The sequence below is a fragment of the Helicoverpa armigera genome, chromosome 16 (assembly GCF_030705265.1).
Source record: "Helicoverpa armigera isolate CAAS_96S chromosome 16, ASM3070526v1, whole genome shotgun sequence".
Classification (NCBI taxonomy): domain Eukaryota; kingdom Metazoa; phylum Arthropoda; class Insecta; order Lepidoptera; family Noctuidae; genus Helicoverpa; species Helicoverpa armigera.
The window spans coordinates 10515946-10540096 of NC_087135.1; the positions used below are offsets into that span (position 1 = coordinate 10515946).

Here is a 24151-nt window from a genome sequence, read left to right on the forward strand (position 1 = left end):
TAATTCGGTTCAGTGGTTTATCAATGGAACTTTAGCTAATAGAACTATTACAAATGCGAATTATATCGATAAGACGATTATTTTTATAAGAAATCAAAAATCTGTGCAGTATGTATGCTGAAAAGGAAACCTTACTCAATTAAAATTGCAAAAAAACTATGTTAAACTTTCACTTGACAACTTGTTATCGAAACATATGCCGTTTTTAATTGATCACGCCAAATTCAGGTGTCAGTACATAGCTCGACGAGATTTTTGTTAAAATAATATTAATAATACGGCTTACTCTTTATGGCTTACCACATGTGGAGTGACGTGGTAATGATCGAAGGAACAGCTGCTTATTATAGTGCTGACATTTGATGCGACCTGACTTCAATGAATGTCGTAACGATGCCGATGTTCGTGTTAAAACAATGCGGTATCGGATCTCGAAATCAATACTCTGAGAGATCATTTTGTTGCGTTGGTACTAAAGTGTGGCATCAATCTGTCCCTGTAGGCCACTCATTTTGATCTAATCATCGCTGCATTAGATAGGAAATTCATTATCAGCAATCGGTATTTGACTATCCTGAGTTGGGCTAAAAATCGTAATTTTTTTTCTCAAACGTCCAATGTCTAAGTATCTAACTTATCTTCTAAACCACATTGCTAAACATGCCATTAGATAAAGAAGCCTGAATGAGGCTTGTGAAATACACTCTGTGTCCGCATAACGTATGCACAAAATGGGACATCGGCGTCAGCCACTAAGGTCGATCGCATCCGTTTGTGCGTACGTAACTTTGAACGTGTGTGACGCAAACTACTGCCGTACCTTTGAGCATTGAACCAACTGGAATCGCCATGAGCTCCAACCTGTAAAAAGTCGCCGAAGCAACGTAAGAAATGGTGATTGCACACTCATGGCATTTTCGATCGCATAGTTATGTACGCACAGATGTACAACTGAGTTATGCGACGCTCTTCTACCTCTGGCAAAGAAGGCAGAGAACTAGCGTCTCCGGTTGTTTTAATTCTCTAAGGCCTTAACGGTTTGGGGTTTCCCTACAACCTTCATGTTACAGACTACTGGTATCCGCCATGTTTATGTTATAGTACATGATCCCTTCCGCGAGGGAGGTCAAAGGGATCTATCTAGAATTTTATTGACATCCTGCGTAAAACGGGTCTCTGTAAAAGAGGTCGTTCATGATCATAGACGAGTGTATCATTCTATAAGTTTACAACTAAGATTATCAATATCCTAGAAGTTGAGAATAACTTTTGTCGATTAAACTTTTATGAGAAACATTGAATTGCGAAAATGCCTTTGAAACTTTGGAACATGTAATCAATATTTTAAATTCTGAGTTCGTTTGACAAGGCGTAGGTATGTCTTTAACATTTTGAAACGTAAGCGAGCACACACAATTTTGGTAGTTTTATGACCGTTCCATCATAACCATACATAACCCCTTTTTTATCAGGGGTAACTTGATAACAGTGGCCACCCGCCTCGGATGTACCAAAGGAGCTCGGTCATCGACTTAATCCTATTAGTAACAATAACAGTCAAGTCATGATGGATGGTTCCAATCCTGCACTATAAGAAGTGGTGGGTTGTAATATGTATTTGGTATCAAGTTCCCCATGGATATGTATTATTTTTATGACCATTATGAGGTTGATTTGCCTAACTTGTAACAAAAGACAGATCATTTCCTGCAAATTAAGTTATATTGTTACATGTCCTTAAAAGAGAGGTTCTGTGTTAGAGATCGGTATCGTACAAGATAGTTCTTTTCTAAAGTAAGTAACCAGCTTGATCTAATAGCTCGTTAATCTTCAGAATGACCGGCCATTACCCGCTAAATAACCTTATTTGTTGAATACCGATCGGCGGAAGAAAAGCGGATACCGATCGACTTTCGTTTTGCCGTGAGAATATTGTGACATTCTAGCAATTTCTGTTTTAATTAAAATTCCGATTTTGTAACTCGTGTCGCCAGTTATACGCAATTTGTGCTCGCCAATTGACGCCGTTTATCTTTGTAATCGAATTTTTGATCATGGAGATTCTTGCATTTAACTTCAAAGGTGAAAGAGTGGTGACTAATTTGATACCGATAATATGATAAAAGTTTACAATTCAATTTTGTACTTCCCGGGAAGATGATTGTTGTTCTGATTCGTAAATATACACTGATATTCTGCTATATTATCTAACTGTAATTTCGACTTGAATTTTACGAATTGAATTTCCCAATTTCAGGCTTTTATCTAAATAGATCGTAAACGCTATAGAACGAAATAATCCAGTTCATTGTAACGCAATATTCAGACAGAACTGATATTGTTGAAAGTGTTAAGTGTTAAAAATCCTAATATCGCGATTGTTCATATTGTTTTACCCAGACATTGGTTTTGAAATCATTTTCTCCAAGTTACAATATTTATCATAAATAAAAATGTTGCATGCATAATTCAAGGACTCAAGGATCATCACATAGGCTGATCATTCAAAGTGGGAGTTCTGCAAATCTTTATTCTTTCAGGTCTTAGCAATTAATAAAGCTATACTATTTAATTGCTTTTTAGATTCAGTACAACCTTGACTTTGATTAATTTGCATATAAATAAAACAATACCGACAAATAATTACCCAAACACAAAACAATACATTGATTGAATCTCAACGCAATAAATCAAGAATGAATGAGTGAATGAAAGATAGATAGACTTGAAACATCCTACCTACCTACCTTGGTACCTTGATAGAGCCACGGGGTTTTCGTGAGATACCCGCATTGCGGTGCTCCATAATAACACGGTAATTAAAAGGGGCAAGATGAAGGGAAAACTAAAATCGTGGTCGAGATTAATGGGCTATTAAACTAAAATGTTACCGTTAACTTAATATAGCTGGAAACTGAGTTAACTTTGCTAAAATGATATTTTAGTGGTACTTAATTTTGCTTTCGGGTGTAATGGATGAGAAATTGCTCTTTTTGATTAATGGTGCCTGGTTTTCACAGTTTACTTTAGATTTCTTTATAGTAATTTCAGTGTTCTTGATAATGTTACTTAATAAAATGCACTTGAAAATATTCGGTAGGACTTATAAATCACTGAAATAAAGTTGGTTATATTAGTTTCTATATTTGGCAAGATGCCATATTTGCTAGACTATCCAAAAGATAAAGTAGTCTGTATGCACACATATTAACTTAGACAAATCGATGAATGCAACACGAAACCCATTGCATTGAAACTTGAGGGTCTATTCAAATTAACAAAAAAGGCCAAGTCTTATAGGCTCGTTAAGTTATTGCAGTATTCATAAAATCCATTGATCCATTCATCCAAGTACCTATTCGAGATTCATAATTATAATCAGCGGTTAACCGATCCATCGTTTTTGAGTAGCGCACGCGCCGATCCGCGTGTCAACCGTGTTATTGTAACACAAGATGTTTTACCAAAAGTGTGCAAAATGAAACCAGTTGTAATGCCACTGTTCTGATTACGGTGAACTGTTGAATATTTTCGCTATATTTTACGATTTTTGCGCGCCATGTTTTTGTAACTTTAACCCTTAAGTGTCACGCTCTTTGTTAGCGCGTTGATTGTCGTAACAAAGAAAGTGCGCATTTAGTGCAAGGCAATTTGTTCATGTAAGGATGATCTTTTTGTAAAGGTTTCAGACTCGGAATTAACTGTTGATAAATGACAATGTTGGACGCACAGCATTAATTTTGCTGACCCAATATTTACAAGAACATCAACGCTGGTTTATTGCGAAATAATTGCTATTTCTTTCTAATAAGCCCTCAGCATGTCAACATGAATATTCAAGATTTTTTATGCAGAGTTTTATGGGTCACAATGAATAAGAAACGCACTCAAACGTGGTCACAGTTTCCATGCTGTTAACCATTGTTAATTATGGTTAAAAGATAAAGTTGTATAAAGTAAAGTTACTGGAAAACGGAGTTGCGTCATTAGGCCACGCCTTATGCAATATATTAAACTTGTAAAACATAAAAATGTCTATTTAAAACCACTTAAACGTTGCCCAATTACATTTTGTATAGTTAACCGGAGATTACCGTAAAGTTAACTGTCAAATGCCGAATTAGTTATTGTTCTTGATTGTATTGTTTACAGATATCGTATATGGCATGGTATTGAGTTAACAATGAAAAATAACTGATAGCTAATCATTAAAATCAATTGAGTACTACCACGTACTACTTTGTAGATAAATACGTGTGATGAGATAACAGGGGGTTATCTCATCAACATATTTTTCACAACTCGTATTTTTCATTTTGGCAGGATCTGACTGTTTTGTAGATATTTGGTTCGATACAGATTTTATCCCGGAGACAGAATACAGATTCGTACCTTTGATATCCTCTGCTGCCAACAGTATATGGGCTTGTGAAGTGACTTATCTGAACTAACTGCAGAATGCAAAGCATTTAGGGAGAACTTCCTGTACAAAAATATGTCACATATGTGCTAAGAGCAAGCAGGTAGTTGTAGAAAATTCCAAAGAAACTGATACGGGGAACTGATAACTGACCACTGGTCGACTAGATCGTAAAGCAGGTTAATTGTGAAACGGCCCGTTTAGGTTATACGCCCTTTGTTGACTTTATCACCGGCCAGTTTACAACCTGGTGAAAGCTCAAACTCTGTTTCGCGCCACATTACCTTTAATCTTTTCGCGTTTAACGATACTGCATGAATTTACTGCCATTAAAACTGGGTTGTTTGTGATTGACTGCTATGAAAACCTGGGTTTAGTAGGCTGGTATGCTTATAAGTTGAGATTTCAGCATCAATCTAATTTGGACCTTTTTATTGCAGAAGTAGCAATCCTTGTTCCCTTATCCCATTTTTTCTAGGGTCGTCGCAGCCTCATTTTCTTATTTTAAATACATATTTCGAAGGTCGATCATCATTTATGTTATTCTCTCCAGCTGCTAAAAGTCCCCAAAAGTTGGACTTGGAATAATCCCGCTGTCATAGTTGCGCTATCAGTAATCCGGATGTCATATGCCACATGCATAACCATCCATCAATCCATAAAAAAACAACTGACTATCTATCCAATAGCAGTCGTTTGAAGTAGCAATATAAAAAAGATCTGCCCATTGTCGCCTTTTAATAACTTCACATCCGACTGAATGTACTCAAGCTAAGGGCCGTGGGAAAATAAAGCTATTCTCAGTACTCTGTTGTTTTTTCTTAGAAACAAATACGTCATAAGTCGCGTTGTCAGGTTGTACCATTATGGCACATTATAGATCTCAGACGTCTGTGAGCGTCTCAATGCCATATAAGTTCTTATTCTTGCAATTCTGTTTGTCGACATAAGACCTTTGGATTTACATTTTTGAGATTGATTTATTGTTACTGTTTTTATATTCATGAATATTATAGCCCTTTTATCTTGAGATTTGTTGGTAGCCATAGCGAAGCAAGGTCAAACTTAAAGAATGAGTGTCTGTGTAAGGCCAAGAAAGCGCTAAGCTAATTAACTGTGATTTTAATTTTATCCTTGTTATTCCCATACTCTCCAAACATTACTCTATAAAAACCAGCTACGTTACTTTTGAAGTACGTAGCTGCCAGAAAAGTGAATTTTCGTACCCTTTGGCCTTAAACATATAAACTGGTCGAGTCTTAGGACTATTTTGTAGTTCTATTCAGCCTTAGTTAAAACTAAGAGCCATACCTAGACCACTATAATGTTTTCCACGGTTCCTTGAATTAAATACTACATGCAATTAATAGTCGGTTACTTAACATATACGTAAATGTTAATAACATCAACAACGGTTCTTCTCGGAACTACTTAGGCCTCTACACACATGTACCTACAATTTGAAATATTTTCCGTAAACAAGTACATAGTTGCGTATGTACTTTTGTTTGCCTGTTAGATAATCACCGGTTCCAAAATAAACAAAATTATACAACATAGTTCATATTTGTGTATTGTTTATAGATATATTTGAACATTATTATCACAAGTAATCTATTTAGCTAGAACCAGTTTATAAATAAACGTTATGTTTTCAGTGATTCAACGCAGTAGGTATAAATGTTTTCATGAACTTTGACTGACTATTAAGAAAAGCTGAAGCTCTAAGAAATTATTTATAGATTAAATTCTTACCTAACGCGGTTTGTCTAACTGTCTCATCGGATGAATAATACACTCCTTCGACTCAACCTATATGGTTAATAAGAAAGCGTGATGTCACAAGACGGCCTTCAAACATGAAGTGGAAATATTGTAGAACTCCGAAACGAATAAACGCCCCGTCCTTATATTTGTAAAACAAACGTTCAAATTGACGTAGTGTTCAGGATATCATCTAACTGAATTCAGCCACAACTTCAGTGATCAATCTAATAGTATCGTATAGAATAGTAATACAAAACAGTTATTTGCCTTATCGTACGCGCTTCCTCAAACATGTTTAGCATGTTATGCAAAATGTACGATTGTGGGTAATACCCAGTCCCATTGTACTGACAGACGACCGATTGACACATAGGTAGTTACTGACAAAGGTTTGGTACGTGGTACAAAAATGTTGGTAAACAAATGAATGGCAGTGTCATAGTCTGAATCCAAAACCTAGCAAAGCATGTGATACCAAGGAACAATATAGTGTTTAATGGTACTCTATAAAGTCAAATGCTAGCCCTCATTTCATAATAATCACGCCTTAACAGAGATTCTTATCCGAGATCCGATTACGATGTTGCCGATGGGAATTCCTGTAATACTAATCTAAGAATCGAATTAATAAACTTTAAACCCTCCTTAAAATTTTACTATAGTTCCTGAGGCTATGCACAGATGCTAAAAATACCCAGCTAAAGTCAAATTTAAGAAATACTTTTAAATTAAAAACAATATGATGTATTTTATAAAAACGTGGTTTCAATGTGCAAATAGGGAAAATACTTTGCATTGCAGAGATTCTTCGTACCTTTTTTTCAACCTTGAGGAAAAACTGCACGCGATTAACTATTTAACATAATGATTTCTGTTTAAATACTCTTCCCTTCAAGTACAGTTAGTCAATAAAGCATAATTGTTTAAGTTTCTAACAAAGAAAGGCAGTCAATGCGAATTAGTTTTATTTTTAAACGGTACACGCTTCAAATTTACTTAAACGCCCACACGCCATCACAAGTGGGTGAGTGACCCAGTCAAACTGATTGCTTCAAGAACAATAAAATACTTAATTACGATACCATTAACGTTTCGTTTCGTTTGTCACCCACCGCCCTTCGATTCCTTTCGAAACTCCAATTCTTTTACTGAACAAATAATTCACATCGGATTTTCTAACGAATTCAACCAGCATTGGTACTTGACATTGTATAATAATACGTAAGACTTTAAACACAAAGTTCAAATTAATTTGTAAGCTGCAAGTATGCTAATTACGACCTGAATAGCCGACATATGAACAGGCGACAGCCAATCTTAATTGCCGAAATCAAATACTGTCATGCTATGTACCAAATCAGACTAAAGGTACCGTGGGAGCCGAATACTTGAACCTTTAATCCGATTACTATTCATTCAGGGCTGTAATAACGCAGATTATTGTTAGGCTGTAAATTGGTCCTGTTGCTGATACTGGTGAATAAGGTGTTAAAAAAAGACACTAATGTTTTCTACATCCCGTGAAGAATTTTTTTGGCTTACTTGGCTTACTTTGATACTGGTTGAGGTGGTCAGAAGTGCAGAATCAAAATGCATAAAATCCGATCCATGGAAAAACTGGTGCTCTCCCGCATATAGACCCGTTGACTGGAAGCCGACCCCAAACATGCTGGCTAAAAGGCTAGGCAAATGAAGATGGTTTAGTAAATAATGCCACTTTGTACGGAAAACACGATTTAACAAAGTTGCAATCATAACATGATAGTCATTTGTTCACAAAAACCAACATGTAAAACACTATAAAATAAAACGCTGTATTTTTCAACCCTATTATTTATGTTATGGATTGGATGAATGTGTATGAGGTTGAGCTTTTACGTGGACCGGTAATACCGGATTACGAAAGAGATGTTTATCGACAGACGAACAGTAATAGTGCAAAATAATGAAATGCAGAAGGCTTGCGCCGCAAGGTTCGTTTTAATATTCAGTATAATACAAACATTCAAACATTAAACATTTGAAGATATCAACTTACATACAACTTACTTACAAGTTGACACGAAATAGAAAAGTATGAAATCTACTTTATTAACGTTAATATACAATGTATTTAAAAAGTATCTTTGAACCAAAAACAGTAACAAGACTTACGTAATCCTCAAAAAATAATGTAGCTTTATCTAGATCATATTCAAAATATTGAAGGTTGTATCTCTAATTTGAAAAGTGTTATTTCTATCATTCGACAAGTTATTTACGTATAAGTTATTTGGAAACGCATGTGAAGAGAATTTGCTACCAGAAATTTTAACATTTCTAACTCTAAAATAATCTGGAATATTTTAATTTTTTCCAAGCTGACTCTTTTGTAGACACATTGTTGTATACCTATTACCTACATTAGATGCAATGCGGATCTGACCATCTATTACGGATGCGCTAGTCTAGGTTTTCGTTATGTTTTATTGCCATTTTGTAGCATAGCGGTTTCACCCACACTTCTATCTAGCTATCTGATGGATGATCAGTTTCTACACAGTCGGGTCTTAGCGTCTTTGGAATTGTTCAACTTTTTACTTTATCCATGGAGTTTATACCTATAACTCTGGGTTCAAAGTTCTTGATGAGAAAATACCGTTTTTGATGAAACTGTACTTCAAACCGATTAGCCATCATAAACCAATTTAATACACACTGCCTGAAGTCAAATTGAAATTCGGCGACACGATCTCAAATTGGCGTTGATTAAAAAATAAACTGCTATCGGATCCCTAATTGAGATTTTACGACCTTTTAATGGATCAGCATTTCTTTGAATATTTTTTCATTGAGTTTTCCTTGATCATTTGCTAAATTGTGTGGCGTGTTGCTGTCGCGGTCCGTACCACCTCGTTTTACCTTCATTGTGAGATTTTAATATGTTAATGATTGTTGCGGTCGTAATCGTTAAGTACTTTATTGTAACTGAGCTTCTTGGCTTAAAATAGTCTTAATTTTTATCACCACTGTCATAATTGCGGTGATCACTCTTGAATTTGACTTAATAACAGCAGTAACCACTGCGACTTTCATTGCCTCTCGTTCATTAATTTTATTATTCTTATGAGCCAATTCACAATCAAGGAACTGAAGCAAAGCTCCAACCACTAAACCCGTGACACATATTCCATAAGCAATTGTAAAATCTATAAATAACCAGTTCGTGGTTACGATCGTACAGGGACTCAAGTGGTCCAAATGTACGAAACCTGTCTAGGCTGAGTCACGCAGAAAGCGTTGTTTTTAAATCTTGATGATTCACCGCGGAAGAAATCACTTTCAACTGACCAATCTGGCGGATTTTGTGAGGTGATGTGTTGAATTTTCAATAGCCTCACAGTTAGATTGGACTTTGACACTTTCGATAGTGCATATTAGTGTCGGGTATCGTGAATATTGGCATTTGATTGTAGATAGCTTGATATAGATAGATACTGGCTTATTTTGGGGCATTTGAAAATGTCAGCCACGGAACATACATGCATTCCGATGCATATAATCTAATGTTGTCCTGAGTTTACATGTCCTAGAATCTATTGTAGTTACAAGTAGGTACCTACTTTCGGTTCGATAAATATTCAGCAAGATTATTTAATAATTAAGCATAGAAGTCAAGAAACGCGACCTAATGAGTCAATTGTCCTTCAGACAAATGAACCTAGGTATCGATTACCTACTTTAACCACTGCGCTTGTTTACATTGCTAGGTAACTGTACTTATTTATACAATTAGTAATCGTATAATAGATTACGATCTTTGATCCTTAAATTAGGTGAAAATTACCATTGTTGTGGTAATTAAAACGCCAATCCTCGTTATCTTTTTATTATTGACTTGAAATATTTGCGCAGTTCACACGACCAAACTTGTTTACTTGTGAGTATCAGTGTTCTTAGAATCTTATACCGTTAACTCGTACGATTTTTATATCCAATAGTGACACGAGACAAGTGCTAGACGACATTATTACAGTTTATGGCTTAATCAAAACAATTCAACTAGTATTTTACGTAATAAATAGTTTCCCTGAAATGGAATCGTATATTATCTTAATGTGGAAGAATTTGGCAGCTCTCATAGCTGAAGAAAAACGTATCTTTATCAGATTTTATCCATTGGAATGGAGCCCGCGTTTCTATGAATTGTGAATAATGTAGTAGGTATAAGTCCAGAATGAGTCGCGTAAGAAGAATCAATTTACCAATTTGCTTTCAAGAGAATGATGGTCATGAGGTGAGCTAACGATTATATTAGGAACTGTAGTCATAACGGACCTTGGACGAGGTTTACTGCCTTCTTGTTTCTTTTACCTCGATTCTATGTCCTTCTCCATGTCTTTGAACAGAACCAGATAATAACAATTGCTGTTATTGTTTTAAGCAATGTTATAGAAATTGACACCAATTCGCGTTTATTTACTCCTTTCCGCACATGACAAAATGAAAATGAAAATGAAATCTTTATTTGTAAACATAGGTTCAAAAAGGTGGTTCAATGTCATTATAATATTAGTCCATCTATGTCTTGCATTGAAGCGTACAAATACATGCATTTTATGTCATCATTATTAATTCAAAGTCAATATAAGGGCGATTCTCTGTAAGCTCGTTCAGCTCCATACAATTTCTGTCCTGGCAATTTTTTTTTAAATTTGACAAAAAACCTAGTCCTATGCCAAAGAAAATTAACTATTTATTTAGTTAGACAAGGAGGCCCACTGAATTTGTACCTATTTTCCGAGTTATTAGCGATTTTCCAAAAAATCATGACAGGGGAATGTTTTAGGCATCAGGGGACTGTTTTGAATGTGAACAGAAACCCACATTTTATGACTTTACTATGATCAAAAGTCATATATTTCGGGTTTTTATTACCGCAAGCATGACACGACATAGATCTAGATACGTCGCAACATAGATCTTCCAGCAACTCCTGGTGATTGTTGTAAGTTAATATGTTAGCAGTATGAAGAGCGCTGAGCTTCATGTCTATGGGGCTGTGAACTATACAAAGACGTGTTTCGCCATTTTGAGCGTTTGGTTTGATATATTTCTTTCAACTGTTTACCAATGACGTCGCTGGCGAAAAAGTCGTGGTCTACCTCCTGGGTAAAGAACCAACTTGTCAATGATGAGGGCGCGGCTTCGATTCCAGGTCAGGCAAGTACCAATGCAACTTTTCTGTATGTAACCAGAGACTGTGTTTCGGATGGCACGTTAGACCAGTGTTTCCCAAAGTGGGCGATAACGCCCCCTTGTGGGCGCTGCAGGTCTCAAGGGGGGCGGTAAGAGACCCAGAAAGAAAATGGGGGCGTTGTGTAGAGGCCTGGGGGGTGATTTGTAATTTTACTTAGCTAGGAGGCCTCTTAGACAATGACTGCATGAGCTCTCGACTCTCAACAACAACTTGTGAACATCAACTAATATGAATTAAAACATTGCTCAAACTCGGTTCAAGTAACAATAATTAATTTATTTAATTTGAAGTTATAGTGGTTTTGAAATAGGTGAAAAAATGGGGGCGCTAAAAAAATATTTTCTCTCAAAGTAGGGCAGTAGACAAAATAAGTTTGGGAACCACTGCGTTAGACTGTAGGTCTCGGCTGTTATTGAACATCCTTGGCAGTCGTTACGGGTAGTCAGAAGCCAGTAAGTCTAACACCAGTCGAACTAAGGGGTACAGGGTTAGGGCACGCCACCATAGTGGGGACCTCTTTGAGGCGTGGCTCGGGAGGAGTCACGGCGCCCTCATTTACCGCATGACGCAGGTCCTCACCGGGCACGGTTGTTTTGGGAAGTATCGAATCGGTCGTGAGGAGGCACCCGGGTGTCACCACTGTGCGGACAGTTTCGAGGACACGGTGGACCTCACAGTCCAGGAGTGCCCTGCATGGGAAGGACACCGCCGGATCCTCGTCGAGGGCGTCCGGCCCTCGACGAGGGGCGACGAGGGGCGAGAGGAATGGGATGCCGTCGCCTCCTGCGAAGCAGTCATGCTCGAGAAGTAGGCGGCGGAACGACAGAGAGTTGGCATCTCTCATCCCGGCTGGACCAGGTAGTCACCACGGGCGCCGGGTTGCCCAAGACGGCTCCCGGCCACCGTAGGCGTGGGTCTGTGGGCGATGAGTTTAGATGGTTCATCGTTCCTGCGTCTTTTTAGACAACAGACCCATGTCGGTGGCGTGCGTAGTTCCACGCGCTCCTCAAGTTGATGTCAGCAACCCTAGCGAGGCCCAGCAGGGCATAGGGCCGCTGGGGCTGCGGGACTGTACGAGAGTTACCACGGCCCTGGTACATTAAAGGTCTACGACGGAACACGACGGATTTTTAGTCAGTAAAAGTCTGACACTCCCTCACCGCTTCTGACCCGCAGCGGGAGGGGTCATTTGATGATTTTTAGCGTCGTTAAAGAAAGTCGGTTGCACGGGTAACTGAGTTGTGGAGGTCAGATAGGGCAGTCGCTCTTGCCGCTCTGCTTCTCTCTTTTTTTGTAGTAATTCCTCTCGGGATAGCTACTTCTTTTTAGGAGCCATATCACGTGCGTTCGATCAGCCTGTGTAATATAATTCAAGTTCATAAAGGAAAAAAAATGATGCGATGCAATGATAGCCTGATTCTTAAATTAATAAAAGAGACTAGCGAATAAAACACAAACAATTCATGAAAACTATTAAACCAATACGCAGAATACACAGTCCCCTGTTTTGTAAAACAGTCCCCTGTTGCGTTTTTTGGCAAAGGACTGTTGCCAGAGGACTGTGTATTTCAGTTAGATTTCACAATATTTATGAAACTGATGTCTTATAGTTTTTTAAGAACCTACCGATCAATTAAGGCACAAATAATGTAACAATTAACTATAAATATAAATAATATAAGTAATTAAATTACATACAATTATTTACCAGAGGCCTGTGTGTGGTAGCGGCCCAAACGCTTGTTCACCTCACAAATGACGCTCTAACACTAAACAAAATGGCGTATCGTTACCGCATTTGATAAGTTTGCCAACTTCACAACAATTGCATTTCGTTGCACTAATAAAACGATTGTAAAATATTATAGTTTTTCTTAAATATTGATTTAAATTTTTGGCAGGGGACTGTATTAAAATTCTCAGGACAAAGTTTACAGGAGTTTATTAAAATGAATAAAGTTGTAATGAGTGCTTGTTTTACGAAAATAATATATTTTCATTATTTTTGTTTGTGATATTAACTGCCAAGTGAATGTAGTTTCATCAAGTTTTTCGAAAATCGCATTTCTAGGTGTGAATGCAGTGAAAGGGACAGCCAGGGGACTGTATTTTTCGAGCTTCTAAAACGTATAGAAAAAAAATTAAAGTAATTATGGTTATAAAAACAAAGGGCCCGTGAAGCTTCAGGGTTAAAGTTTCATAAAATGTGATTTTTTAAATAAGAATTAAACTATTAATTGAAAAAATCGGTCCGGACAGCCGATTACGAGCTTACAGAGAATCGCCCATAATTAATTTGTCATTATTAATACAAAGTCAATATTATTAATTTGTCACAATAAAGGACAATGCTCAAAAAAAACCCAAGCCCGGCGCAAACGAAAAGTAACTCAAATTATAGGTAATAATAAGTAATGAAATACTGCATAGGAGGCATCATCGAAATCAATGGCTAAATGTATGAAATTGCTATTTGATTTTTTAAAGGGGTAACATGAGCAGCTGGGGCTTATAGTTTAATTAAAGTGTTATCTGAAGCAACAAATAAGTAATATGGCAAGTAATAAGCTTCGCCAAAAAGATAAATCAATACCGAAGTACAGGCTGCAGCGCCCACGTCATCGCGTCATGAGCGTTTTACATTACTTAGAGTGGGCTAGACATGAGGAACAGTTCGCGCATCCCGCAGCATTTTTGGATCTCGTCGTGTTAGAAATAAAGAATCGATGACTTTTAAGCGTTATTATTAAAATGAAAAGTATTTTTTTTTAAACAAAATTCATTCATATCCTGTTTTAGTTCTATCATCCTATTATCTAGTAAAAGTAGGTAGAATAGTGGAGAAGTTGCTATAAACATGTCATTATGTACACTCTTAAACCACAACTGTATCTGTTTGCTGTTCCTTTTACTAATACATTATGTTACCTCTAAAATCTTTTTTTTTTCATTTCTTTATTTAATTCGGGGTTTTTATCCACATGGATATATCATACCCATCGTACCCTCTAAATTCTATTGACATAAAACACTATAATTCTCTAAAATCTTGAGTAGCAATGTACCGCAGATGTTAAAATTCGGATAGCAATTTCACACATATAGCCACTGATTTCGATAATGCCGCCTATGTAATATTTAATTACTTATTTTTACCTATATTTTGAGTTACATTTCTTTTGCGCCGGGCCTGGGTTTTTTTCTCATACTTCATGAGCATTGTCCTTTATTATGTTTGGTATCTGTCATTTAGATATTCGTTAATTGAGTAATAGCATTTTGTAACTAAGAATTCATATAAATGTTTTTTGAATAAATCTTTATTTTCGATATTTAAAAAATTTGCCTGTATTTTATCCTGAAATACAAGCGGTTTTACTGCTTAGTTCCTTCATAATCCATTAAGTAGTAGTTATTAACGTGAAATAGCAGAATACTGTTCAAGAGATCTCAAGCACTACTCTGCAATATATGTTTTTTTTTTCCACTGTTTCAAAGTTCATGTGAATTTGTGAAACTATACAAATGTGTATAGGTTTTTCCCGTATCAAACTTGATTCAATAATCAGCGAGGTCAGCGTTTAGCATATGGATATTGTTTGCTCACGTGCCGTTGTATTGGCGTTTGTCCCATCTGATGGTGACTTGTGGTTACGGATGCTTTCGTGACCTTGAAATCAGGCATGGACTATGAATTTTGAAATATGGTGCCCGTTTTGTTTCTAGGCAGTTAGAAATCCACCTGTAATACCTACATATCAGCAATGCAATATAATATGAGATCGATAATACCACTGCTGGATAAACACAGCATAACGTATCCCTTACAGCCAGTTTCTTCTTCAAAAGTAAAAGCCAAAGTAATGTCATAAAGTAAAAGTAACGGTCAAATTCGTGTGTTCAAGGCTAAAATAACAGCAAAACTAATAGTTATAATGGTGAAAAAACGAATTTGACCGCTACTTTTACTATATGACATTACTTTGGCTTTTACTCTTGATGAAGAAACTGGCTGTCTGAAACCATTTATGTAATTTTGAAGTTTCTCAGTAGGCATATGTAAACTTCAAAAGGACACGGATACCCATATAATCCTCTAAAACGCGAATGAAACATAAAATAATCTTTTGGGGCTTATCATCAGGAATGTCCCATAACATCCGACCTCGCGAAATACCGACATACGGGTAGTCCGATTATCTCTACGTATTGCACCTTGCAACATTCCAGTGTTTTATTGTTTTGTTTTATTTGCATTCTTTCATGTCCTCTCATATTTGTGGTTGTTCCTTCTCGACCTATTAAGAAACGGATCATTGACTTGATAGGAATGCACAATTAAGTACCTATTTGCGATAATTTTGGCAATATTTTCCTGTTCAGGAAATTTATTATTCTGTATTTGCTCTTTTGATCTTTTTGATCTTGTGATTTTCATGGTGTGATTTGTGGGCTTATGACTAATCATTGAGTTATCTTCTGTACCTAGTACCTACGTAAATATAAATCATTTCCAAAAAAATATAACAGCTTTTAAAAATACCTTAACCTTATTTTAAGTCTAACAAAAACGTATGCTGAAAACTGCATCAAACCTTACAGCCAAACCTGCGATAATCGCACACAAACATGCATAAGGAGAACCTCCTGTTTTGAAGTCGGTTAAATACTCATTATTTTAATTACCTTTCATACTTATCAATTTTACTTTTAAAGATAACAAACATCTTAAACCCAAATACCAAAGTACAGCACATTGCACTTGATAAACTGAACGTAACAAAAACGTGGCCAGATTATTCACGGTGAGCAGTAAAGCCTAATGTCACGGTGACTCGAGTTTTGTGACACCGTTCTATGTCGTTGGCCTGGCGAACGTGGTCTATTGGCTGAGGTAGTGTTATCAGATGTTGTGTTATGCAAACGTGCTTTTAATTTGCTAATATGGATTGGTCATCGTGGCTTCCCAATATACTATGTACCTGTGACAGAAATCTGAGCTGACTTGTACCGTTGGGGCTTGTAATTCTATCTCTACTAAGCAAATCAGCAGATAGGTTATCGGGATTCTCCGTCAAGTGATTGTATACGCAATCACCACCGGATGCTTTGCCTGGGGGGTGTGGCTCCACAATATTCATAATATACCTTAATAATACCCATGCCATCGATGCGAAAATGCAATCTTTTCTGTCTCCCAAAACGAACGATGTATTGTACGACTAGTCTTTTGTATTTAGTGTTTATTGATGTACGTTTTTATCTTATCCATAACCGATTATTTATTGAGTACCTAATATAATAGGCTTATACAATAAACATAGTGTCGATAGTGTTATTATCTAATCGACATCGAATTAATAAATCAGACAACGATTATTGTCATACTTGTAATCAATAGATTATCAAGAGAATTATTTTGTTTTGTATTCTTTGCAACGCGATGCATGTAACTAGGCCATGTTTTTTTTACGAACGAATAAAAATTCAGTCTTGATGCCGGGTTTCTATCTGCCTCGTAATTTTATCTTTCTGTAATTACATTTCATTGTTAGTAATCTTGGTTAAAACCTAGACGAAAAACATATTTGTTATGTTTTTGTTGTTTATAAACTACTAAACATCAAGATTTTGTTGTAATAAAATGACATTTATGGATAGAACCAACCTGCTCAATTTAAATCAATTCTGACCGAAGATTTTTTATTTTACAACATTTAAACCAAGTTTAAAAAAAAACAGCCATCACTTATTATACTTATTAAGTACAAAATCGTCCAGCAATAAAAATAATTACTATTATTATTTATTATACAATTTCCATACATCTAAAACTGAAACGTGACGAGCGGTAGTCTGACTGCGGTACCAGTAACCTTGGCCGACCGTGCCATGCTCGGAGTGGCACTGCCATGAAGCCGGTCCAGTAATGTAAAAAATGCTAGGAGAGCTACTAGACTCGATCACTCGACTGCTGACACGATCACAACGAGGCATGATGTTTAGTTCGAAGTGACAGGCGAAAGTTGTGGGTTAGACTGATCTGAATTTGTCAATGTCGAGGTTGTGAATATGATTGACGGTAACCAATTTTATAATATAAAAGAGTGTGTATCTTGTTATCTACACTAACTTACGTTCGATACTGCATACGTCATAATCGTATTAGCTTTTCATATCAAACCTTCAAAATAGATTAGCTTCCATTTTTTATGAAAAATAACTAAGAAGGAACTCTGTGAGAGTTTCGCCAGTTTTAACCAATAAAATTAACGGATTTCTCCACTTTCATAGCTCATACAGAAACGAAAACCTCACGCAACTCTATAAAGGGCATTATTGCAACAAAAATAGTATAGTTGACAGCAATTAATATAAAACTTACAAAACAAGTTTACTAGTAAAAGTCGAGGCTGCAATAAATCTCGAGTATGGCACAGCACTAGACGCGTACCGTGCGAAATGTCACCGACAGTCTGCCGCGAATATTTTGCATTTCTTTACACGTACTCATTATCTGCTGAATTGCTCCCAGTTCCATTTGCATCCTAATAAAATCTACGCTCTTTTCTCGATGGTTTTTGGTCTTGCATGTTACTCCTGACACGATATTAGAGAAGTGTAACCAATGTACCGTTAATTTTGTGTCTTACCTAATGATGTTATGATCTATGTTCGCTAATGATATTTATTTTTGTTACAGGTAAGCCTTAAATGAACATCAGCAAGATCGCCTAAAGTTAGTAACATTCCACTATCCTGATGCTACTATTTTGCACATAAAGCACAACGTAAAATCGCAAAACGTATTTTTTCTCGCCCCACAAAAAGTACATAATCTCGAACGCTACTACAAAGATCAATGACCTGCTAAAACGTATTCTAAATCAACACTAGAGTTTCAAGTGGAGCATAATGGACGTACAGATGTCAACAAACATACTGAAAAGCTTTTACCCACACTTTGGAAGTACTGGCATTCAATCTCACTTAACAATAGCCACTTCCACGCCTGTCGAACACCTTGCCCCAGAAACTAATTAGTAAACAATCCTAAACATAAAATAACTTAAGTCGCATTGAGGGGACCGGACTCAGAATGTATTCTTTCGTCATGCACCAATATTGTTACAATACAAACTCAACCTTGAAAATATAACTGTAAGATCGTTTTTGCGTGAACGGAGCATATTGTTTACGTTCACGGGTGAAACGGAGTGCCCCATAAGGTATGTGGGAGACGACGGGCCTTGTCTAAAGCGGTGTTGACACGATACGGGTGTGCGCGGTCTGATTTTGTATTCCAACTAGTTTGTAACGACAGACTATGGTCTGATTTTACTAAAAACCTAAGTGACCTTAGGCGAAGAAAGCGGTATCAAAGATGTTTGAAACAATGTTGAAAAGATCTGGATGGACTGTCAATGCAGCTTTCAACCATCTGCTGCAAAAAAATTGATGACCTCATATTCAGAGTATTTAGATGTATTTTCTTAAATACAACAAGGCATTAAAACTTTACATCATCTAAAAAACCAGTTTGCCGAATTGGCAATGATATAATTTCTAGATCGATCTTGTGTTGTTCGTCATTAATTAAGTTTAGTTCATCTTTATCGCTCTATAATGTTTCTGTAGCTAAATAGAAGTAAAACAGATCACTATCATGTAATAACATACCAGTACGATTATCATCAACCGCCAGATGAAACGAAATATCTGTTATGTGAGCACAATTAAGATAAGTCTTCATAAGACCTCGTATAAGGCTTAATCGAGTCCCAGCCAGAACTATTAACTTTCGACCGTCTACTATTTATGGGGATTTTAATCACACCGATGGACTGTCCAGCGATTATTTACCAATTAAGAGACTATTAACATTTATACGTCTATTTGACGCTCCAAAGAAATGTCTAATGGCACATAAGGCCTCAATTTTTTGCACACTTCTATGTAACTAATATCGATGATGTTAAGATTGTTGAAAAAAAGGATTAGTCAGTAAGTACGTACAGTCCGACAAGTAATTCAATGCAAGCGTTTTCCAAACTGATTATCATAATAAATGGCAGAAGAAACAAACTCACGATCGCCGACTCATTTAAAGAACATTGATCTTTGTTATTCTCGTTTCTTAGAACCTTAGAACTGGTAACATCTTGGTCTATGCTCGTAAACAACATTTTTCGCGCGTGAAACTATCTGGTGCGTCCGCGCGTCCAGACCTACTCTTGTCGTAGAGGTGGCAGAATTCATGTAATAAACGTAAAAGGTAATATTATTGAAGCCGCTCTGCCATTTAAGATTACTATGCAATATATTTCCATATGTGCTGAGCTTTAAAGAGGCATTTATCGATTTTATGGATAGTGATTTTAAACGAGCATGCCTTTACGATTAGTGTTTTGTTAGATAAATTTATTAAGCCGCGTTTTGTGAATAGGTTTTATATTAACAGATGTGGTGATTCTTCCTTGATTGTAAATGCTTCAATAAAAATATTAGCCAGTAAATAAGACAAAGTTCAAGATATCGCCCTTTTGGGAGCTATTTGGCTACCTACAAAACTACAAACACCAACATGAGTAATGTAGAGCCAAACTTATAATGCTTTTAACTTTTCGTCGCTTTTAAAAATAAAATTCAGAAAGCCTTTCTCATCCCCGACCATTTCACGGGTGTCGCGAGCAATGAAGAAAAATTATCCAAGCGGGAAAAAGCTCTTCAGCAACATAATGTATTTAAAGTACGCTGCAAAAAACAAAATAAGCATTCAGTTTCAGATTTCTCAAGATTTTAAAAGGATTCTGAGTTGCTACTCGCAGCTTTTTGAGATACAATTTTGAGCTTAAACAAATTGCTTGGATACCAGTAGATTTTTTTTTCTACTTGAATTACATCTTTGCGCTTTACTATGATGAAATCTTGACTCGTAATGTATTGATTTCATACAACTGTAACACCAAACTGTTATGTTATCGCGTGTTAAAAATTTGCAAATTCCACCTACGAATACTAAAGCAGTTGACAACAAACTGACATTGTATTGCGGTTTGAGCGTTTTCCAATAAGCCATCTAAACGCCACAGTTTACTCCCATCTACAACCTGCACCTCCATTTTGAATCTTGTACGGTTGATATAAGAATTTAATTGCGTTTGCAGTTTGGAATACGCCTGAACTGCACTGGACATGTAGAAGAATCCTTGGCAATTTTAACAAGCAGTTAATTTTCATGTCCTCTGCTGTGGCTAATCGTTCTTACTGGCAATATTCTTTGCTGATTAGCAAATCTTTGATTTGTCGATTTGAATACAAAATTCGACAGTTACTTACATTTAGGATCATATGATTATACACCGCGACAACCTTACGGGTCTCAGAGAACCCCTTATCCTTCTCTTTATCGTGGTCACTTATCATTATATCTATCCTACTAAAGTCTACTCAAGCCACCATAAAACTTCTTATACTTAGATATTTTTTCACCCACACAATTCAAGCCCCTATAAGAATATGTTTACGTTTAATAGGCATGTTTACTACTGTTCTAGTGGTTATGGCGTAAAGCATGGTTGCTCGTAAAATGCTATCGCTGACACGATGGTTTATGGGACTATAATGGACATTGTCATCGACCTGTCTGGCTTGGTTTTCTGTATCGAGTAGTACTTTTTTTATATGCTTAGGAGTATTTTTGTCGTATAACAAAAATATGGGTGCTTCGGCCGGTGTATAGCCTTCTTCGATATGAGGTTAAACTGAACGAATTTTAACAAATAGACCCAGGGATTAGCGCGTTCAAGCAAATAAATTAAATTAATTCATCAGCCCATATAAAATTGGTATCGATTAGTCTCAAATGCTTTTTTTGTGACTTTCTCAAAGACTTATAAGATTCATTCTAGCAAGGAAGTGTACACTTAGAAGTTACTCTTGACCTGGAATCTAACCCATACGCTTGAGAAGTCAGGTGCTTTAATCACTATACCACGACTTCTACTATACAACAATGCAATATATAAAGAGAAAACGATCAACATCAAACATTAGAAACCGATTTCTATGCACAAAGCCGGCCTATAAATAATAGCGACTGGTGACAACTGGCTTAGCATTCAATGACCGAAGTACAGAAGCCAGTTTATCCGTCTGTCACCAGTGGCGCCTGACTATAAATACGACTTCATATTAACTGTTGCACTATTAATATGGCCCGGTTTTCTTCAGAAAGCTGGCCCCTTAGAAAAATGTAATTTGTTAGCTTTTACGCCGATTCTTATGGGTTTGATTGTATCATGTTTTGTAAGTTGTAAACCAGTTGTGTTTTTTCTGCGTTGTGATGTTTTGTAAATGTTTAAATATCTAATTGGTTTTGGATTGATCGGTTCTATAAATAGCTCTTGCTAACATAACATTTGTGTAAATGGTACGGTTATGGTAAATTAATACCTAATATTTTTGTTTATTAGTCCACTAGATAGGGTTTCTTAAGTAGTTATTGTGTTTTCAAAAGGGCTTTTAAATCCAATGCCATGACCAAATCTCATACGGCAGATAAAACGTCTTACTACATTTTGTAACAGTAACAAAACTATAAAGAAATATCAGGATATAATATTTATGACACACTTTAACAACTTAAACACGAATGCCTACATAAAGTCGTAAACGCACAGTGGACCTCTATTCTCCCGTCATAAAAAAGATCAACGCACAGACAGCAATTCTGATGCATATCAATTTGTTGAACTGTATGTTACGTGGGTGGGCTTTTGAGGCGCCGAGCCAACTAGCTCGTGTTCCTACTTATCATGTCCTTGTTAATGTTATGGCGAAAGTATTGTTTCTTACTACGTAATGTTTAACTGCTGAACCGATTCAGATGGATGGGTATAATCTAAATATGTATTATTAATTTTGGGACTTGTCAGTAACTATGAACGTAGATTGTAGAGGGAGAGGAAGACCTAAGAAAAGATGAATGTATTGCCTGAAAGATGACATGAATAAGAAGGGAGTGAGTGTCAGTATGACGAGTGACAGGGAGGAATGAAAGCAAAAGACATATAGCGCTGACCCTGAATAAAAGTGGGAACAGAGCAGGAAGCAGAAGTCAGTCTCAGAAGAGGTCCAGAAGGTTCCCAAAAGAGTTTAATAAAAAAATAGGCTGATGATGATATTAATGGTTCATTCCATATTTATGCCAATAAAGAGGAAGCAACTTAAACCAAGCATTTGCTATAAATTGTCCCTTTAAATAGTTTTATCTAGTTATTAGTAATATTATTGCTATTTATTTGGTTTTAATAGTTACATAATAAACATCTGTTTCTGAGCTTTGAACAACTATTTTGATACATTTTCCTGTAGTCTGTCCATTATTTGTTTTGAGACTTATTTTATGACGGAACTTCATTTACTCAAGGCATATTTCATCAACCTCTAAAACCCTACCTAAATATGTTTTCTATCACTGTACCAAATATTACCCAAATAGGTATATCGATTGTTCTGGTGAACCGTGAAAATGTAGCAACCTGTCTCTACAGTCCCGTCTTCACGCATTGATAATACTGTCTGGTATTAGAATGTTATTTCACAACTTTTCTCACGGCTCCACTATAATATTTACTTCAAATACAACATTGTGTTATCCTGTCTTATTTTCCGCAAGTGTAATCACTGTACCAGTGACGTCCGTCCGTTAGTTTCCTACCGACAAACTGTCATTACACTTATTAGCATAGCAAGTGTAGTTCAGGCTCTATATCATAAACATTGGCTTTTAAGTTTTATACTCGCGGAGATTAATTGCAGTGAAAACGGCTCGCATGTCTCTGAAGAGATTGGATGAAGAACTGGCTTATAGATTGGCGATTTAATTGCTTTTATATATTGCCATATTCCTCTGTTGTTTATTTTTTGCCTCAATAAAGGAGTCCATGCTTTTTTGTCTTTCAGTTATCAATCTCTAGATTGACTTTCTTTGAATGTTTCTAAAATAGTGTAGTTTTTTATTTCGTCCATGATATGTCCAAATAGTTATTGCTCTGTGGTCATGTTTAGCATGCTTAGCTGACTTATTTGACGTCAATTAAAGAGGAAGTATTTGTGCATTTGGGGAAACATTTACGAACATTGCTTGGAACCTACTAAAATAAAAATTCCCAATTACCTGGAAGTAGGTAGCTTATCACTCGGCTTCATTGGCGTTCAAGACTGTAAAAAAAAATTAAACCGACTTCTCAAAACACTAAAAAGCAAAAAAAAAAAACTATTTTTAGGTGCATCGGCCTAGAATTCGGTGTCTAATGGATGTTACTAAGTTAATTTTGCCACCGACTTCTAGGCCGATGCACCTAAAAATAGTTTTTTTTTTTTTGCTTTTTAGTGTTTTGAGAAGTCGGTTTAATTTTTTTGTAAAAAAGTTTTTTATTTAAAGCTTTTCAGTGATACGTATAGTTGTCTCTATCCATACAAGTGGGAAGTTCTCATCAATACAAAGAATATAAGTCCAAATACGAGGTATTTTACATATTCAGTTGTCGAGTTCCCTCGACTTTCTCTGGTCTCCATCATCAGGTCAGCTTCAAACCTTCACTGTTGCAAAGGTCTTGTCAATACAAATAATTTAAGCCCAAACACGAGGTAGTTTACATATTCAGTTGTCGAGTTCCCTCGACCCTCTCTGGTTTCCATCATCAGATCAGCTCCAAATC

General features: G+C 36.3%; 1 protein-coding gene across 6 annotated transcripts in view; it reads left to right on the forward strand.

Annotated features, from left to right (window-relative positions):
- LOC126055439 (mitogen-activated protein kinase kinase kinase 11) overlaps positions 1-24151 on the forward strand; it is a 56673-nt gene that overhangs the window by 6048 nt on the left and 26474 nt on the right. The window lies entirely within an intron of this gene.